Raw genomic sequence first — 20161 nt, 5'->3', positions numbered from 1 at the left:
CAAGCAATCCAGAAAGCAGAAGGGAAGTGGCCATAACTTCTGTGATGCAGTCTTAGAAGCCACACACCATCACTTCTACCAGCTTCCATGGGTCACACAGACCAACCCACATACAACACTGGGAGGACTCCAAAACAGCAGGAGTCCCAGGAGGTGGGGAACCCTGGGTGCCATCTTGGAGGCAGTTTCCCACCTTGACCCTCCCCCTCTAACCCTGTGCATCTTGCATTGTAGTCACACAAATGATCCTCCTCCCACTTTCACCTGACAAAATCCTACCTATTCCACCAGAACTCACTACCGTGCAGTCCTCCCAGATCCCGTAAGTTTTGATAAATTCCTCCTCTCCTGGTCCACTTGGCATTTCTACTTCTACTATAGTACTTACCACAGTCTGCCTTGTATTATAGTTGGGTATGAATGTATCTACCTCCAAACACTCCTGAAAGAGAGAGCCTGTGACTTATTCTCACGTTCAACCAGTCCTTGGCAAAGAACTTTCAGAAGATGCTGTGTGCGAGTTTATTGAATTGAATGTGTCTTCCTTCCTGTGAGAGTTACTGGTTGGGCTAAATCCTAAGAGAAGAGAATATTTCATTTAGCATGGTACTAGGTGCTTGCTGTGTGCTAGCGGCTGGGGATAAGGGTGGTCTTTGCTGGCGTAGCATTACAGCCTAGTGAAACATTTGCATATTCTCATAAATGACTGGAAAAATGAAGCCACAATTAAAATTCTCTACTCCGTCAATTCAACATATCAGAATATTCCTAGGATTTGAAAAATATTTTACCTAGATTTCGTGACTCCATCTTTCCACTTTATTCTCAACTTTTTTATGATAGTTCCTATTCAATTCACCTACCTACTCATCCAATCATATACTTTAAAAACATTCACTGACAATATCACCGTGGGTATTTGGAGATAAACAAGATAAAGTTTCTCCTTCTAAGACCTTTGAAATCCAGCAGAGGAGATAAACGGGTACACAAAAGACTGTAACACAACTGTTAGCTTGAGGAAATGGAGTAGAATGAAGCAGCATATCCCAACAGAAATTCTCAGCGTGTACGGTGCGGGGCAGAGCTTCTAGAAGCTTCTGAGATCAAGAATATCCTCCACAAACTACACCAGAGATAAAGAGCAGCGTCTTTCTTTGCCCAGAAAGCTCTGGACACCCCCTCTTGGTCCCTAGAGCAAAACCACCCTACCAACCTCTTTCCCTGCGGAGAATTGAGAGCCACGGAAGGAAACAGGAATGGGATTGCCAGTCTCAATGGCAACGCTGAAGTTCGCCAGGTGAGAATTCTCGGCAGCACGGCTTCTCTGGAAAATGGATCAGTCCTCATGTCCGGCTGTCCAGCACTGTCCCTCCTCTCTCTGAACCAGCCTGGAGAGCACAGGCATACTGGCGATCCACTCTTAGTGACTCTATGAATCCAGAACCTGCTGAGCACCTAGGAAGGGAAAAAATAAAAACACACTCATATAGTAATTCCTAGAAAAACAATACTCTTTGTGTAGTTATTGTATTTTTCTGAATCATGAATAAGACTACTTGGGCCGTCCCATTGTTTGGACCTAATAACGGATGGAATACTTTACCTCATTGTCTTCCTGGAACCCTGGGACATACGATTGCTAAAACAAACCTCATAAATGCTCATTTATTTTTAATGCATTTATTTGAATGCATGCAAAATATATCATACGCATAAAAGGGATTTATAAGACACATGCACAGTTTAAAGCTTAATAAAATGAACACCATGTACCCACCACCCACTCAAGAAATATATGTCAGTTTATTATGAATAATAAGAGTTAATATTTTCTGAGCACTTATTATGTGCCAGACACTGTTCTAAACACTGTACATATATTATCTGATGGCTCCTTACAACAACCTTATTTGGTAAGTATTACTGTTATCATTTCAGAAAGGGGATAACAAGCCTCAGTGAGGGAGCTTGGCCAAGGACGCACAGATAATAAGTGGTTGAGCCGAAACAGAAACCTAGGCCATCTGCCTCTAGAGCCCACACTTTAAATCACTACACTATGCAGAGGTCCTTCGTTGTACAGAATATTGGGACAAAGGACCATAAAATGAAATGTGTTTGCAAACCAAATGTCTCCACTGACTCCTACTTTTACATGGAGGATGAGTTGGGGGGTAGAACCAGCAGAGAAGCCCTGGCTTAGCGGGGCTTAAGGCATGTGGAGGGAGGAGAGGACAGGCAGGGTGGTGTATACAGACAGATCATCTGTGTCAGGCTCTGTGGTCACCCTTTCCTTTCATGGTCATGCTACTGACATCCCAATTGTTCAGTGACTATGTCCTTAAAAAGGTAAGATCAATGTTCACTAGTTTGAGAAGCCTATAAAAATTACCGCCCCCCACCTCTTGGGGCCTGGGTGGCTCAGTTGGTTAAGTCTCGGACTCTTTCTTGGTTTCGGCTCAGGTGGTGATCTCAGGTTGGGACTGAGCCCTGCATCAGGCTCGGTGCTCAGTGCTTTCTCCCTCTCCCCTTCCCCTGTCCCCCTTCCGTCTCACGTACTCTCTCTTAAATAAATAATTTTTTAAAATGACCCCCAAAGCTTTCTGAATACTTCACCCTTCTGCCCACAGAACTTTCCCCACAACACCCTCCTCTCTGCAAGTAATGAGAGCATTGTGCTTTTCTTACCAAGACACACAAACAAGAGGACCTCTGGAGTCACAGAGTGAATGAGAAGAGAAAGCTAATTTTTGGCAATGTGGCTCATTTCTTTCTGTATGTTGGCTCACAGAATATACTGCACTATGATTTAGCAGCGCCTCGGTGCCCATCGAAGGACAGCTATGCCGGATTTGAACCGGGCATTCAAGCCAATGTTTCTCCATGTTTCTTCTTTTACTGGCTCTCTGCTCATAATTGATTACAAATATTTATTTGGGGGAATTTGTTTCCCTCATTTTAGTGAAAAAGTCAACATCATCCCAAGAGTAAGTGTTCCCGCTACTCTCCAGAATGGCCATGGGTTGGGAGAGCAAAGATTCTTCCTCATCACCAGCCGCATCCCCCAGTCAATGTCACATGTGAGGCCCAAGGCAGGGAATTGTCCCCGAACCGCAGAGATCATCTGACCCAACAGGTGTTCATGATAACAGCTTGAAGGAGGAGCTGGAAGAGCTTGGTGACTCATAGACTGGCAGGAAGCCTTTGCACAGGGAAGCGATGTCCTCATTATTATAAGGAAATGGGACCCAGATCGAGTCTCCTTGATGAGCTGGATCCTTCTGAGACGGGGGCTCTCCAGATGGGCAGAAGCCCCTGACTGGGAGCCATCATCTGAAACAAGGTGTTGGAGAACACGATTAGCCAGCCAAAGCTGGGGGGTAGGGGTGGGGAGCTGTGAGGTTTCCCGGCAGCCTTCAGGGGGCACAGAATACTGCAGGGGCCCTGGGGTCTAGCCACCTGCACTGGACCCACCAGCACACCTGCTGGGCATGGGGGGAAGGGCGGGCAGTGGCCTGTGCTGGCTGACAGTTGCCACATGTTTTTTGTGGGTCCCTGAGAAGAGGTTATGGACTTTGTTTCACTTTCCAAAAAAAAAAAAAAAACTGCCTTGGAACACATTTGGACTAATAATTAGTATTGGAGACTGTGAATGTCAAAGGGAATGTTCAGGTTCTGAACGGGGTTCAAGCAGCTTACGCCACAGACGCCTCTGGCCCAGGACTTACAGCAACATTTTCCTGAAAAGCTTGCCCAGGACCCTGTCACAGAGCCGGGAGCCAACCAGGGGTTCATTCCTAACAACAACAAACCCCTTAGACCCACGCTATGGTTGACAAACAGCAGCACGGGTGAAAGGGGTAGGGGCAGAAGCACAGGGCAGAGGACATAATGATGAAGAGAATCCCGTCACCACGCCTACAGACACAGACACCTCACAGTTATTTCGCATCAGATGCAAACTTTATCCTGAAAGAGCCGAAAAGGATATTTAGAGCCTCAATGATCATGGAAATGTTTAATTCCACAAATAACTATTGAGGGGAAAAAAATGGTTTCAATGGATGTATTTATTTTAATCTCAGTGGAATGGCATGCAAGGGACCATGGTCTTTTTTTCCCCAAAAATGTCTGAAATCAGAGTATTGGTGGAAAGAAAAGATCTTTTGAAATGACCCAGCTTTAGAATGCCAGACAAAAGACTAGGAAGGTCTGTCTGTCGGCAGCAGTCAAGCACACCCTCGGATGGGATGGCAGGGGTGGGGTGAGCGGGGAGCCTGCTGCAGAGCCCTGTGGGCGGGGTCTGCCCCTTCCTTCCCTTCCCCTCCTGCTCTTGTGATGCTTCTCTTCCTCTCCGCCCTTCCCTTCTGACTTCCACTTCCTTTCCTCCCACACGCCCTCCACTGCAAGAGCTACATTTATCTTTCCTTCCACACCCATTCTTAGAATAACCTTCCGTTTCCACACCAAGAAGAGAGAAGAATCCCTCTTCTTTCCACCCTTCAGACCTCTTGCTGAAGATGTGGAGTGTGCCTCCGCCGTTGCTGCTTCCAAAAGCCAACGCACGGAGCACACCGGTGCAAGGATGTAGGTAGGCACGGTGCAGATACGAACAAGACTGTGTCCTCCTGGCCTCAGACAACTTCCAGTCTAGAGAAGGAAGCAGAAAGAGGCCCATAGAACTGAAATCCAGGCTGAGTGGGCTAAGGCATAAGTGTAGAGTTAATAGGATGGGTGAGCAGACCCTGGGAGGAACCCAGATTCATTCTGCAGACCAGGAGTGCTTCCTGGAGGAGGCAGAAACTGAGCAGAAGGGCAGCGCCCTGCCTTTCTTATCTCTGAAGTCTCCTGTGAGGATGCTCTATAGAGATGTCTTCACAGGGGCAAGGAGAAAGGGCTGAGAGTTTCAGTACTCACTTGCTTAACGGCCAGAGCCGGAGGTCTGAACACAACACGTTCTTGGCTCCCATTCCCAGCTCACACTGCCAGCTCTGCACTCCTCAGGATTCTGTCTAGAGGTGCGGAGCTCCAAGGGAGCAGAGATGATCATAAAGATCTTCCCTTCCCGACCCGGAATGAAGAATCGAAGGCATACCCAGGACCTCTGCGAGCCTCATGCCCACACTCCCTCCCCCTAGGCCTCTCCACATAGTGCTTCTGGCCTACCATCCTTCAGTTCTGACTCAGGACCACAGGGGAGGTGAGGAAGTAGAGAGGAAGAGGGAAAGCAGATGATCCTTTCAAGAATCTGCTCTAGAGCAAACCGCTTCCCCTCTCTGGGCCTCAGTTTCCTCATCTGTAAAATGAGAACGCTGGCCCTTGCCAGCCCAGACGTGACAGCTGAGTTCTGCTTCCTTCCTGCTATCCTTCTGTATATGGTCCTCTTCCAATGAGAAAGGGCTGCTTCCCAGTTCCTGGAAGCCTACCGTCGTCCACTGCCTGCCACCTATCATTGTCCTGTCATTGTGCGCTGGGCAAGAGCTCTTTCTCCCCCTCCCCACCGCACCCTGCTCAGGCTCTTTTTCATATCTCCTCTCCTTTATGCATTCTTTCTCAAAACTGTGGCTTTTCGCTTCCCTGCCTGGGCTTCTCTGGAGGAAGCAGTCCATGCTGCTGTAACTTGGAGGCCGGCTCTTCTCAGCTCCCCTTCCTTCCTTCTGCCCAGAGCTTTCAGTGGGCTCCCCAGCCCCTTTCCCCCACCGCTGCACACACAGAGACAGGAAGCAGGGCTTTCAAACCGCTCAGCACTTGCGTGAGAGCCCTCTGATTTCTTAGCGGCTGCAAGAAAGAGCCATTAACCCCATGACTTGCAAAAGGGAATTTAAAATCTCTGAAAGGCTGGCAGAACCAGATTGAGCAAACTGTCTCCTTTTTTTTTTTTTTTAAATCATGGTTAAGGCTCCAAGAAAGAGTTAGTTAAGCATGCTTGTTGCAAGACAGAAGCCAAGGACCCTCCAGGAAGCAGCAAGAACAGGGTGTGACGCGGGTACTCCATCAGCGCCTCGGATAAAGGGGAGAGAATGAATGATCCTGTTGCAAAGGATGTTCCCTCCTCTTAGAACCTTGTCAGAGAAATAGGCTTTTCTAGGTACGCTCCATATGGAAAGATGGGACACAATCCTGTGCATGTAGGATAGATTTCCCTTTGGATTTTTCTGCTGGAAACTTCCTCCTGCCTTCCTTCTCCGGAAGTAGCTTCTGAAAGAACCCTGACAGAACACGGTCGTTGGGAGGGCTCCTAAAGGAGAGCAGGCTGCTAAGGAGGTGTCCTAGGCGTGAGGTTGACACCACCCTCCTCCATTTGGTCCTTTGTCCTTTGGGTTCCCGCCCCCTTCAGTCTCCCTGAGAAGCGAGACCGGCAGACCTTCTATCCCCACCCCAAAAAGACACATCCTGCTATGAGAGGGGTGAGTTTTGAAACGAATGTCATAAATGTATCCATTCTTACCACTTAGGATAGTCTTGATCTCTCCCTACAGGAAACTCCTTCAGCATCCATGTTCTGTAGCACAAGCCCAGCCTCCAATAAACTCTGCCTTTTACTACTTCGATCCTTTTGATGTACAAGCCCCGTCTCCCCAACCAAACTGCAGGCTGTTCCAAACATGGACGGGACCTTGCTCACCTCGGTCATCCTGATCCCCATCAATGCATCTAATTCATAGTCAGTGCCTCTTGTGTATATTTTTATCTTGGCTTATTACACAAATAAAACACGCTCACGGTAGGATTACAGATTTATTGGCAGAGTAAATCACTAAAGAATAAAGTGCACAGCCTCCAAAGCAATTAAAGAGATGCAAATTTTTTAAATGGAAGATATTCTTACATGTGTATTAAATTAAGACAAATCAATAAAAATGAAAAAATGCTATGCAGGAGTGATTATGCAAAAGAGTGTGCTTACACAGCAATGGAGGCAGGCCTGTCATTCGGGTCAAGATTCTTGAACACTAGCCGGCAACAATCACAGGAAGTCCAAAGATCCCTTTGCCTTTTAATTAGGGATGCAAGTGTTAGACCAGGGATTTGGGCATCCTGACACATCTCCATTCTAAATTCTCCTTTCCTTGCAGGCTTTCTCTCTCTCTCTCTCTCTCTCTCTCTCATCTCCTTTCTGGCCATTCCCCCTTGCTGCAGATTTTCTTCTGTCCCTGTGTCTGTCCTCAACCACATTATCAAAAGCCCATCCTCATTCTGCTCCAAAGTAGATTTCTCCCTGAGCCAGACTTCAACCATCTGTCCTCCGAGTGTCTTCTCTGGTGTCAGCTGAGTCCTGCTTTGTTTATGTTCCTCCTGTGAGAGACTTCCCCAAGTCCTCCAGGGTGAAGCCAGTTGTTCCCTGTGAGACATCACCAAAGGGCAGCGCTCGTTGTGCAGGCGGGACAGCCATCCTCTCCCCGCTGGGAGTGAGCACGGGAAACAAAACACAAGAGCAGAGGCTCCGAGGCTGTTCATGGGGGACCCCCACGGGCCGAGGCCAGCAGTGGGTGTGTGGACTCCATCCCCCACATGGGTTCCCCACCCCCTCCTTCCTCCCAGGATCTGAGGGAAAGGGGGGGGGGCGGGCAAACTCCAGTGGAGAGGGAGTGCTTGCGTTGGTTTTCTTATTGGGTTGGTACTGTTTGCTAAGTTCTCTCCCCCGTCCAGCGCCCGCTGTCATGGCAGCACACGTCATCCAAACGCTGCCTCCTTCTCATCTCAGTCAGCTTTAGGAGGGTCCATGTGATCCCTCCATGGGGAACTCCCCGGAAGCACATGACCTTGGCTCAAATACTGTGGCAGATGCTGGAGGAGCCATGGCCGGAGGCTGGAGACTGGAGGCTCACCGCACTCTTCACAGCGGGACAGCGAGTTCTTTCCTTCTTTTCTTTTCATTGGAGTTTAGTTGACATACAATGTTGTATCAGTTTCCGATGTTCGGGTGCAGTGAATGGACCATTCTATACATGACGCAATGCTCACCGCCACCAGCGTAGTACCGCCTGTCACTCTACAACGTTCTTACAATATTACTGATTCTTTCCATCCCTGGAGCTTATTGATTTTCTAAGTGGAAGTGTGTCCCTCTAATCCCCTTCCCTACTTGGCTCCTCTCCCTCACCCCTCCCCTCTGGCAGCAAGTTCTTTCCTGTAGACAGAATCCAGGGCACCTGTATTGCTGTAACCTGCTTTGAGGGATCCAGGAATGGAGATTTCTTTGAGCAGCAACATTAGCGTCCGAGTTCTAACACATAGTCCCCTCTTCTCCCCCCGGAGACAGGAACTGGGTACTTTCCTCCCCAGATCAAGCGACAAGTGAAAGGAGGGTTAAGGAAGCCGCTGGAAGAAGCTGGAGCCCTTCTCACACGCAGAAGGACGTGTGCCCGGAGCTGTTGTCGGGTGGGCAGGAGGCTGCGGGATGGTTCTTGCAAGAGCTTAATTTGTGTCTCTTGAGTCTGGGAGGCATAGAGCCTGGTGCCAGGGACGTGGGATGAGGGCTACAATGGGAGCAGCCTGCACTTCCAGAATTTGTCCATGAAAGATGCACGGGTCTCCCGTTGCCCAACAATGGGAATCTAGTTAACCCCACTGATCTGGACATTTAAAGATGGTTAAGATGTCAAAGTTTATAATAAGGTTTTGACTGCAATTTCACAAAATTTCACAAAAAGGTTTTCCACGGCCCCGATGGGCCCTGTGGTAGGTACCTGTTGTGATCCCAAAAGGATCCCTACCCACAGAACTGCTGCCATCGAGAAACATAAGAAGACAGAGTCCAGAGCTGTCCTGCCTCTGGGGACAGGGACCAAGGCAAGTGGTGGAAGGTCAGCTGGAGAAGGACCACCCACTTGAAGGGCTAGCGAGGCACAGACTCCCCAGCAGAGGGGTCACTGTGGAACCTCAAACAGGAACAGCAGGGCCTGGCTATTTTGGCTCCATATGGCACACCTCTAGTGGATGGCTGCTGGTCCAGAAGTCCCCACGGGGTTAGCCAATACCCCAAGTCGGGGGTCTCTCCATCCAACTCTGTTTCCTCCATCATCTGTTATAGCCACTCCTCCCCCAATAAACCCCTACCCTTTTAACTTCAGCTCAGGGTCAGCTCCCAAGAGGATCCAAACTGTCACCATTTCAGAATTTCGGAACCGTTTTCCCTCAATCACGGTACCTGGCTGCAGGTTGAGCTGGCATCTCTCTTCAGAATGTGCAAGCACTTTTCACCCCTTTTCCCTCAGCTCTGAAACCCCAGCACCTAATATCCTATTACAGATTGTATAAGTGAACTTTCCAGTAGATAACATTGTAGTAACAAAACCTGGAATCTCTGTAGCTTACGACAACAGAGGTTAATTTATTTTTTAAGACTTTATGTAATCTGCACACCCAACATGGGGCCCGAACTCACAACCCCAAGATCAAGAGTCGCATGCTCGACTGAGTGGGCCAGGGGCCCCAACAAAGGTTTATTTCTTACTCATTGTATATGTTAGCAGTCTTCTCATAACAGAATCCAGGCTAAAGGAACAGCCTCTCTCCTGGTTGTGCCTTTCTAAAGGCAGAGGGAAGAGAGCAAAAAGGCCGGTGGAAACATGCAATGCTCTTCTGGTTTCTCCCACTAACATTTTATTAGCCAAAGCAAGTCACGTGGCCAAACCTGACAATGAGGCAGGGAAATATATGCCTGCCACAGTCCCAAGGCACCACGCAACAATACCTAATCCTCCTTTGGAGGAGCAAATATTTGAAAATATACAAAAATGCCAGGCCTGAGGCCTGGGAGAGTTCTTGGCCTTTCCTACATTGTGCCAAGATGGCAGCTGCAGCTCCAGGAAACACAGCCCTGTTCCACACAGGAAGGAAAAGAAAGGGGGGAAGACAAACAGGAAGAAGTACTGGTTGAATCTGTCTTTCTTTCTTTCTTTCTTTTTTTTTTTAAGATTTTTAAGTGATCTCTACACCCAACATGGGGCCTGAACTCACAACCCCGATATCAAAAGTCTCATGCTCTACTGACTGAGCCCGCCAGGCACCCCGTCTATCTCTTTTAGGAGTTGTGGTTTTTGTTTGTGTATTTTTGTTTGTTGATAGCTTCTCTTAATGACTTCCACTTACATTTCATTGGCCATTCGCTTCTCTCCCCAAGGAAAGCTGGGGTGTGTTATTCAGCCATCACTTCCAACAATAGAGAGGTTTTGTCTAATAACCAAGATAATATGAATATTGGATGTTCAGCTAGCAGCTTCTGCCGCTCCAACAAAAGAGAAACATCTCTAAGTGTTTGGAAGCTGCAAGACAGCATGAAGAAAGTTGCCTGATGAAACTCAAAGAGAAACCATAGTCTAGAATTTTCTGTGGTTGTTGCAGAGAAGCTGCAAGCTGATCCACCTGATAGGACCTGACATGTTTCTGGGCTCAGAGTCAGCACCTGTGTTAGAGGGCAGAGGAAAGAAGTGGGATGACAAGCGAGAGAACATGGGAAGGTGTTATATGAACAACTACCCTTGACACCATCTTAACCCATCACTGCCCAGAGAGCCAGCTGTCAGCATTTACCCCCATACAAAACCAAGCCAAACCCAAAGACACTGAACACAATATTTCAGCCCTCTTGAGGCCTTTATTTGGAGGCCCCTGCAGCCTGACAGCTCACTTCTTACCACCTTACCCAGAGCTCCGAATCCAAAGTCTACTCAGTAAAGATACCCTGTCTGAAAATCGACAACGGCTGTGGAAGCCCACGTTGGCTACACAGTCTTCCTGTTTTATAGGTGAGCAAACTGCTGGGCTTACCAGACAAATGAGGGGCTCCCCTGCAGGATCAGGTGTAATTGCTGATGGTGCCACACCCAGAGCCGAGCATTGAGTGAAAGTCCTGCAGGCTCAACCATAGCCACCCCCCTGCCCAGCCCTGTTGTACCCATGCAACAAGAATAAGTTGCTATGAAAAAGGAACATTCAGAGAACCACAAAAGAGTGCTTATACATTTAAAAAATTCTGCCTACCACATATATAAATATTAATACTGGGGGACACCTGGGTGGCTCAGTTGGTTGGACAACTGCCTTCGGCTCAGGTCATGATCCCGGAGTCCCGGGATCGAGTCCTGCATCGGGCTCCCAGCTCCATGGGGAGTTTGCTTCTGCCTCTGACCTTCTCCTCACTCATGCTCTCTCTCACTGTCTCTCTCTCAAATAAATAAAATCTTAAAAAAAAAAAATACTGGGAAGAGGGTGGGAGACTGGGAGAGTGTGAAGTAATATCTTCATATTGGAAGTGTTAAAAGGGAATGTTAAAGTCTAAATAAGTAGAGGCTAACTTCAGTAAAGATAACAACATATAATCTAGAGTTATGACAGTAACCACAAGAAGAACTTAGTAGAGAAACTGTTTCTATGGAAGGGAGGAAGGAAGGGAGGGAGGGAGGGGAAAGAAAGTAGGAAGAAAAGAAAAGAAAGGAAAAGAGAAGAGAAGAAGAGAGGAGAGGGAAGAAGGAAAGAAGGAAGGAAGGAAGGAAAAGAAAAAGAATGAAAACATCTTCTGAGCTGTGGATTCAAGGAAGGGAGGAAATGTGGAAGACCATGATTTTCCACTTGTAACCTGCTCTGTATTATTTGATCTGCATGGGCACGTGGACTACTATACCTAAGCTTTCTGCAACATTATATTTTTAGATTTATACACATTGGTAAACAAAGGTCCAATCCATTATTGAAACTGCTATACAGTGTTGCGGTATCTAAATATACCATGTTTATTTATCCACAGCCCTTCAGATGAGCATCTGAGTCATTTAAAATGTTTCAGTATCAGGAACAATATTGGATCAAATAGTCTTGTATATATCCTTGTACACATTTCTCTAGGAAGGAAACTCTGTGTGGGAGGGAATGAGTCTCTTTAATGTCACCAGGAAACTGACAAGTCATTCTCCGTAGCAGGTGCACCCATTCTCATCCATAACAGATGAAAGTGCTGGTGCTCCACATCCCCATCAACTGGATTTGTCAAGTTTCTCAAAGTCTGCCAACCTAATGGGTGTGAAATAACATCTCATTATGGTTCTGGTTCCCAGATTGTAAGAAGAGTTGAGTGTCTTCTCACAAGTTTATTGGCAATATGGAATTGCTCTCCATTGATGTTTTCCTGTTTTGTTGTTTATCTTCCACTAACTGGTAGGCATTCCTTATGAATTTCGTATACTAAGGTTTTGTTGGGTATATGCAGTGAAAATTCTTCTCCAATTTGTTTTTTAAACGTGTTTACTTTTTATTCATTTAACATGAGTTTTACTACATTTTGAATTTAATCAAATGCATCAACCCTTTCTTTTCCATTTATACTTATTATGTTGTGTTTATGAAATCCCCTCTCACCCGGAGGTCATCATTCTGTCTTCCTCGGGGCACAAAGTAATGCCTCAGTTAACACACAAATAAATTCTTTCCAGATTGTTGGTCTCCAGGACCCTACACAAATCCAGCTTCTATTTTGTGCAAGCACCTTGCTCATACAGGCAAATTTGTATTGCAAAACTGGACTTAAAGACAAAGGTTACAGGGCTGGCTGCTGTTTATCAGTATGAAACCAAACTGAAGGCTGCCTTCCATTACAGATATGAAAGTTGACAACTGGCAGGAATAGCTAATTCCCCTTCTTCACAAAAGATACACTTGAGAAATGGGGTTTTAATATATAGCAATATTTAGATCAGAAATCAGAAAGGCCATCTGGTTAGTAAGGGCTACAGCAATAGGACAGGGCCCCTGAGAGAGCCCATGTAGTCAAAAACTGTATTAAGCCTCGATTATATGGCAGACCTGTAAGGAGAGTTGTGGAACTTCCATCTTTAAAAAAAAACAAAACAAAAAACTCAATGTAAGCAATTGTTAGATGTCATGGCACAATAAAATTCTCAAAGCCAGAGTCATTGCCATGGGTAGCACCATAGCTCCAACACGTGTGTTTATCAATAACATCCTATTGCTTCTCTCCTTTATGCCTTTGTCTTTCCTCGCCTCTCCATTCCCTGGGGCCCCGTCCGAATGAGGCTTCCTCTCTTCACATCTGGTTGAGTGAAACAGTCACCTAAGTCATCCTACTTCCAGATGCTCCCCCATCCTCACGTGCTAGACGAAGCCTCCTCAAAACCTGGCCATCATCAAGTCTCTCTTCTCAAAATGTTCAGTGCAAGTGTATAAATATGCCATAAATATAAATAAAAATGCGGACATTGCCCCTTTGGTGAGTATTTAAGTCATTAAAACGTGTCCTCTCTTAAGAACAATATCATTTGTAATGTGAATTTTCTAACCGGGTATTTAAGACCTTCCATGCTCCGTCCCCCATTAGCTTTCTTTATGTCCCACCACATCCCATGTAAATCCTCTGCTGCCTCTGGGCTGATCTTCTCTTCCCAGCCTCTGTTCCTTCTCCTTCCCAACCAAAGGATCCTGCCAAGGACACAGCGCAAGACCCACTTCCTCCATAGGTTCTACTGACGGCTCAGTGATGATTCCCAGCTCAGATTCCTGAAACACTTACCGTCTGTGCCAGGCTGTTAGCACTTCCTGCCTGAAATGTTTTTAGATATCTCCTGGTTCCCAAAGTAGATTAAAGTGATCTGTGGGCGGGAATGATGTCTTGGGCAGAAGGGAGGTCCCTGAGGCATCTAGCCGAGTTCCTGACAGGATTCAATAAACATCTGCAGACCGCCGTTTAGCCCAAAATGTATACATATCTCATAGCATATTTACCAATGTTACAAATGTCTTAATATTCTCCTGTAGGTTGGGTTATACTTCCTAAAGGAAAACAACTCGTTGTAAAAGAGAAAATAAAATCAATGCAAAGAGGTGTCTTTAAACATTCAGAAGAAATATAAAAGACACCTAAAAATCTCAGGCACTCCAGTTCTTTTTAAATGAAAGCATATTCATTGCTGAAAGAGTCACACATTGCAAAACTCCCCGCAGAAACTGTTTATAATGCCCTTGGACACCCTTTTCTCAGGAGGTTAAAGACTTGGAGAAGAGAGGCGGGCCTTAACGGTTACACTGCGCTTGGCAGAGACCTTGGAGTACACAGGCTGGACTGTCCTAGTCCCTACCTCGCAGGGACACTCTTCTGGCCCCAACCCCAGAAGGTCGGGCGGAGAATGACCACCTACCACCCTCTATCTGTAATTTAGGGAAACTGCTGCTGCCGCCCTTCCTCACTGGCTCCTTAAAGGTATTACTGCTTGCTGCAAATGCTTGAGAAATGGTGAAAAGGGGTAAAGAGGAAAAGAAAAATTACCCCCCAGGGATGGCCACTAATACTGTTGTGGAGAATTTGCCCGCTACGGCGCACACGTGGACACACGCCTGCTACGCTGCAGGCTCATGTTCCCTGTGCGGTGAGAGGCTGTGTGGGTCAAGGTTAAACAAGCGTGGCTGCTGGAGCCTGACTCCAGGTCTGAAACCTGGCCCTACAGCTCAATGGCTCTGTTACCTGAACACATTGCTCCCCGCACACATTCCCTCACCTGTAAAATGAGAATCATAGTATCAGCCTCAGAAGGTTGCCGTGGGCTCAGGTGAGGTGATAGTCATGCGGTGTTTCCATCAGCGAGATGCGGAGAAAGAATTGACGCGGCTCTGAATTATACAGTTCCCCATGGTGTCTTTGAACTTCACATTTTATCAGGACCCTGCCATCAAATCTTCTTTGAAAATATTGTTTTTACGATGATATGTTTCTCTATCCTACTTTTTACTTCATGCTTTACCACGCCTCTATGTTTTTAATCTTTTAAAAAATTATTTCTGATGTCTGCATAACTAACACTCTATCTTCTAAATATATCACAATTTATCACTTTCTCCTGTTTCGGAACATTCACGTTGTTTCCTGTTTATCACTATGATATAGAATACTGTGACAATATACGTAAAACTCGAGTCACACAATCTGCTTGCTTTCTTAGGAAAGATTTCTAACATAGAATTTCTAGAACAATAGGGTATAAACATCGTTTAATGTTTATATTACCCAACTGCTATCCAGAGAAAACATTCCACGTTTGCTCCCATCAGTCCTGTGTGAAAGTGGCCTCTTCGCCGGTGACGGTGTTCTAGCATTCTCTTTTTTTTCTTTTTTTGCTATTTGGGAAAAAGGAAATTTTTATTTGATTTAATTTTGATTTTGATTACTAGTGTAGCCCAACTTTCATGATTATATTGGTATTTCTTCTTTGGGGAACATTCCATTCATGTCCCAATTTTTTGGCATTTGTTTCGGAGTTTTTTTTTTTTTTTGGTTGAGCTGCAAAGAGATTTTTTTTCATAGCTATTGATAAGTGCTCTTTATATATTAGGAATTTAATTTTTCTGTCCCATTTTATCTTTTCCAGTTTACTTTATGGCTTATGACTTTCATTTCCTCATGGAGTCAGCACATAGTTATTGAGAGGCTGTTATGTGCCAGGCACTGTTGTAGTTGCTGGGGATTAAACAGGGAGCAAAGTCAACTAAAATCTCTGTCCTCGGTGACCTTACCTGTTAGTGGGGGCTTCTAGTTGAGAGTAGAATTGCAATCAACAGAGCCATCTAATTCCTGGAATGTCTGGTTTAGAGTTTTGTTAAGTACCTATTTCTTAGAAACAATTGGCCTATTAATGGCATTTTCCCTTCAGAAAACCATGGCAGTCACATGAATACAGAGGAAGGGCGACCCCAGGGCTTAGCCTGATAGAGAAAATTAGATAATATTTTCAAAGAAGTCTGACTGAAAGGGCAGCCACAGACTTTCAGATGGGACTTGGGGCATCAGGAGTATACCTGGTGGTTCTTTTCTTTTTTTGCTTTCTTTTCTTTTCACACGGGTATCTCACTTGTACATCTCATAGCTGGGGGCGGGAGAAACAGGACTGTGAGGGGGGAAAATAGAGAAGGTTGGGGTCCTAGCTGAGTTGGCTTGGGCTGTCATAACAAAGTACCACAGACTGGGTAGCTTGTAAACAGCAACAACTTACTTCTCACCATTCCGGGGGCTGAAAGTCTCAGATCCGGGTGCTAGCATGGTCAGGTCTGGGCGAGAGCCTTCTTCTGGGTTGCAGACCGAAGCCCTCTTGTTGTCTCCTCCCATGGTGGGAAAAGATTGAGCTAGCTCTCTGGCCTCTTCTTAAAAGGGCACTAATCTTATTCATACGGTTTCATCCAAAGTCCTCCCCTCCAAAAACCATCACACTGGAGATTAGCTTTAATATGTGAATTTGTGGGAGGACACGAAGAGGTCCCATAAGCAGAGGGCACTGTGCCAGGAATGACTTTATGGAATGGCTGAGGCACCAACATCTTAGTATATGTGCTGCCGAAGCGAGCACAGCACCAACATCAATTTTGTAGAGATTCCCACCCCTCAGTGGATGCACAGGACAGCTGTGGGGCCTACGACAGGAGCAAAATGGCCTCCCCAGCAATCTGTGTGCACATCTGACTCAAGGACCAGATAAACGACCCCCCTCCAAAGTGTCAGCCCTCAGAAACAACTCCAGGGAAGCAGACAGAGAGAATCCTAAATTAACCGAGATTGTGGTTTTGGCAGCAGCAGAACAGGAATCAAAATAAAAAACTGAATGGAATTATAGAAAGTTCTGTTTCTTATACATCTAAAAGATCTTGTGTTTTTAAGAGCAATCACACACATACAAAAGAGATAATTATTTAAACATTTAAATAAGCATCCCCAGAGTTCTTGAGAAGAAACTGAAAATGCAAATGGAAAATTCTGTTAAATGAGCATCATTTTAACTTAACTTTCACAAACGCAGTTCCAAAAACATGTGTTCCAGTATGTACAGGGGGGAGCCCAACAAGTCCTTCTTCACCCTTGGCCACTCACAGGCGACACACAAATATCCATCCCTACAGAGCCAGGATAAACATAACTGCAAAAATTGCCCAGCCCAGAGGGTAAGAACCTCCTGACAACAGAATCTCTGGATTCCTGAAGATTCCCCCTTCATCTCCTCTCCTGGCACCGCTCAGGTTGAACTGCGGGCTCCACTTTGCTTCTTCTCTCTGCTCTTTATCACAAGCTGCCCTCCTTATCAGAAGCTGCCTTTGGTCACCCTCAGTTTCTTCCTCCATGAGGCAGAACTGGCTCTTGCTAGGAGAAACCAACAGAAGACCGGTCATAGAACCCAGATTCAAAGGAAGGGTTCAGAAAAGATGTTCAACATCAGTAATCGTTAGGGAACTGCAAATCAAAACCACAATGAGGTAATACTTTGTACCCATTAGGATGACTCCTGGAAAAAAAAAAAAAAAAGGAAGGAAGGGAGGGAGGGAGGAAGGTTGGTGAGGATGTAGAGAAACAGAAACCCTTGTTGGTGAGAATGTAAAATGGTGCAGCTGTTGTGGCACAGTGGTACAATGGCTCCTCAAAAAATTAAAAAATAGAACTACCCTATGATTCCTCAATTATACACCTGGGGATACACCCCAAAGAATTAAGGGCAAGGTCTCAAAGTGATATTTGCACATCCATGATCATTGTGGCATTATTCACAATAACCAAAAGGTGAAAGCCACCCAAGCGTCCACTGACACGTGGCTGGGTAAAGAAAATGTGGCGTAGCCATACAATGGAATATGATTCAGCCTTAGAAAGGAATGAAATTCCGACACCTGCTACAACATGGATGAGCTCTGAAGACATCGTGCTAAGTGAAATAAGCTGGGCACAAAAGGACAACTACGGTCTGATTCCGCTCACATGAGTTACCCAGCTTAGTTGAACTGGCAGAGCCACCAAGTAGACGGGTAGTTGACAGGGTCTGGGGGAAGATGGGAATGAGGACTCAGTGTTTAACGGGCACAGAGCCTCCTTGAGGAAGAGGACAGACAAGGTTCTGCAGATGGAGAGCGGTGACCGCTGCACAGCAATACGGATGTCCTTAAGGGCCCCGAACTGTGCGCTTTTTAAAAAGAGGGTAGGAAAAAGACCTAGGAGAAGGATTGGGTTTGGGGTCCAATCGGATGGAAACGCGGAACACACAAGGACTGGATTTATTTACCCCGTGGAGTGCTGGAGTGAGTGCCCCCATTTTGTAGGACGAGGAGGCTGGAGGGGGCCCGCGGAGCGCCTGCCACTGGGCGTCCAGAAGGAAAACTGAAGCCGGAAAGTGCTTTCTTCGCCCCCGTCGGGTCTGGCCCAGGCTGCTGCTGCGGCCGTCCCCCCCTCTGACACACTGCGGCATCCTCGATTTCAGTGGGCTCAGTCCAGAAGTCGGGGAAAGAGGGACGCCTCCAGTGGCCACTTCGAACTGAAAGCCTTGTCCTAATCGCCACACCCTCCACGAAGCCCCTTTTGATGTTCCCCAAACCGTGCGTTATCAACGGAGGCCATCTTCCCTCCAAGCGGGCAGAAGTTGGTTCTTAGGAGGAGGAAAAAAATCTTACTTTTTTTTTTTTTTTTTAAGGAGCAAGCACAGATAAACGCTCGACAAATTCGGATACACGGTCTATCTGTGGAATTAAAATTTGACAGTGGGGGAGGGGTACGGAGGAGGGCGGGGAGACACACAAAGGTTGAGAAACACAGCCCGAAAGTTTGGGGCCTAACACACGCTCCGAGCCCCCCCGTTTCAAGGCCGCACAGCGCTTGGCTCTTCTCGCCCAGGCTTGACCGTGACCCCTTTCCCCATCTCTTCCCGGCGGAACCCGGGCGGCCTCCTCGGGGTCGCGCTCACCCGGCGGTGCCCCCACGCGGCCAGCGCACACACTCACGGTGCGCCCTTCCGCGCCCCACGGGCCGGCGCGGGAAGGCGGTCGGCTCGCACCCCAGCTGGAGCGGGCTCCCGAGCCCCGGCCGGCCGCGGCGGCGCGCTGCCTCCCCATAGGGGTGCCGGCCGCTCCGGCCGCCCGCCCTCCCTCTCTCTCTCCGCGCGGTCGCGAGCTCAGCTGCTTCCCTCCCGCGCCCGCGCGGGGGCCGCCTGCAGCCTCGGCCCCTCCCGCGGCCGCCTCCGCGCGCTCCTCCGCCCGGCTGGCGCGGCAACGCCCTGGGCGGCGAGAGCCTCCGCGGCCGCGGAAATCTGTACACATCGCGCGGCGTGTTTCGTAGCCCGGTCTCTGTGGCGCAATCGGTTAGCGCGTTCGGCTGTTAACCGAAAGGTTGGTGGTTCGAGCCCACCCAGGGACGAAGGCGCATGTTTTCCTGAGACGGATTCGTTTTAAAACGGCAACCGTGAGATTTTTAATCCAACAGGAGTACGACGCTCCTGTACCTCTGGGACGGAGAAAGACCACGTTCTCTCAGTATTTGTCGCCCAGCGGGGCTGGATCTAAGAGCGACCCCGCTTCTGGACTGGCAGCCCGGGGTTTGGCAATTCAATTCCGCTGTTATGTCCACAGGAAATCTGCACACATTCTTCGGGAAACCGGCCCAAAGATTTGCTACAACAGCCCTCATTGTAGTGGAGGGGAGGGGGGAAATGTGCTCCTTGACAAGTGAGTGAATAAATGCCACTGGTTTCTTCTCAGAAAACCTGATACCACCAGAAGGGAAATGTCTTTATTCGATATTGCCTTTTCTACTGGCAAACGGATCTGAGGAGCTGTTCGATGAAAATGTGCAAGGGGAGTCACCTAAGAGTGTGTGGAGACATGATCACCCTATGTAACTGTCTGCTAAATGAAGCTCTGCTACCGCTTTTGGACAGTAGACTTGAACCTAGATGAAGGTGTTCATGTTTGCTTTTAGATCGCCCACAGGGGTTTCCCTGAAATTAAACCCCGGGCAGAAATTGTTTTTATGGGTTCCTGTTAAAAAGGTTTTGAATGATGTATTTTCAACTCTGGCCCCACAGAAGACACACATTTTTCAAGCAGATGGTTCATATGAGACTTTTAATAAAGATAGAGAACCACACAATAACATGGTAACATGATGATATAATTCATTTCTGGCAAGATTGAGGTTATGGGGCAGGTGCTTTGTCTCTGTGATGTAAATTCATGGATAGAATTTAGTGACTTGGAAGAAGAAACAGTTAAACTGCCTCACTCAGTTGTCCTTTAGGGAATGCCTTGGCAAATGCTGGCTGATAATTATTTATCAAATAATTGTTGATAATAAAGATATCCTGTTGTTGGGGACGCCTGGATGACTCAGTGGGTTAGGCCTCTGCCTTCG

General features: G+C 47.1%; 1 non-coding gene across 1 annotated transcript; it reads left to right on the top strand.

The window, feature by feature from the left end:
- The first annotated feature begins 19094 nt into the window (after window positions 1–19094).
- TRNAN-GUU lies at window positions 19095–19168 on the top strand. The gene has a single exon. It is a non-coding gene; the product is annotated as a tRNA-Asn (tRNA).
- The last annotated feature ends 993 nt before the right edge of the window (window positions 19169–20161 follow it).

Source organism: Meles meles, chromosome 14 (genome assembly GCF_922984935.1).
Source record: "Meles meles chromosome 14, mMelMel3.1 paternal haplotype, whole genome shotgun sequence".
NCBI classification, from domain to species: Eukaryota; Metazoa; Chordata; class Mammalia; order Carnivora; family Mustelidae; genus Meles; species Meles meles.
Note: the sequence above shows the minus strand (reverse complement) of the source record. Positions and strands in the feature narration are given on the sequence as shown.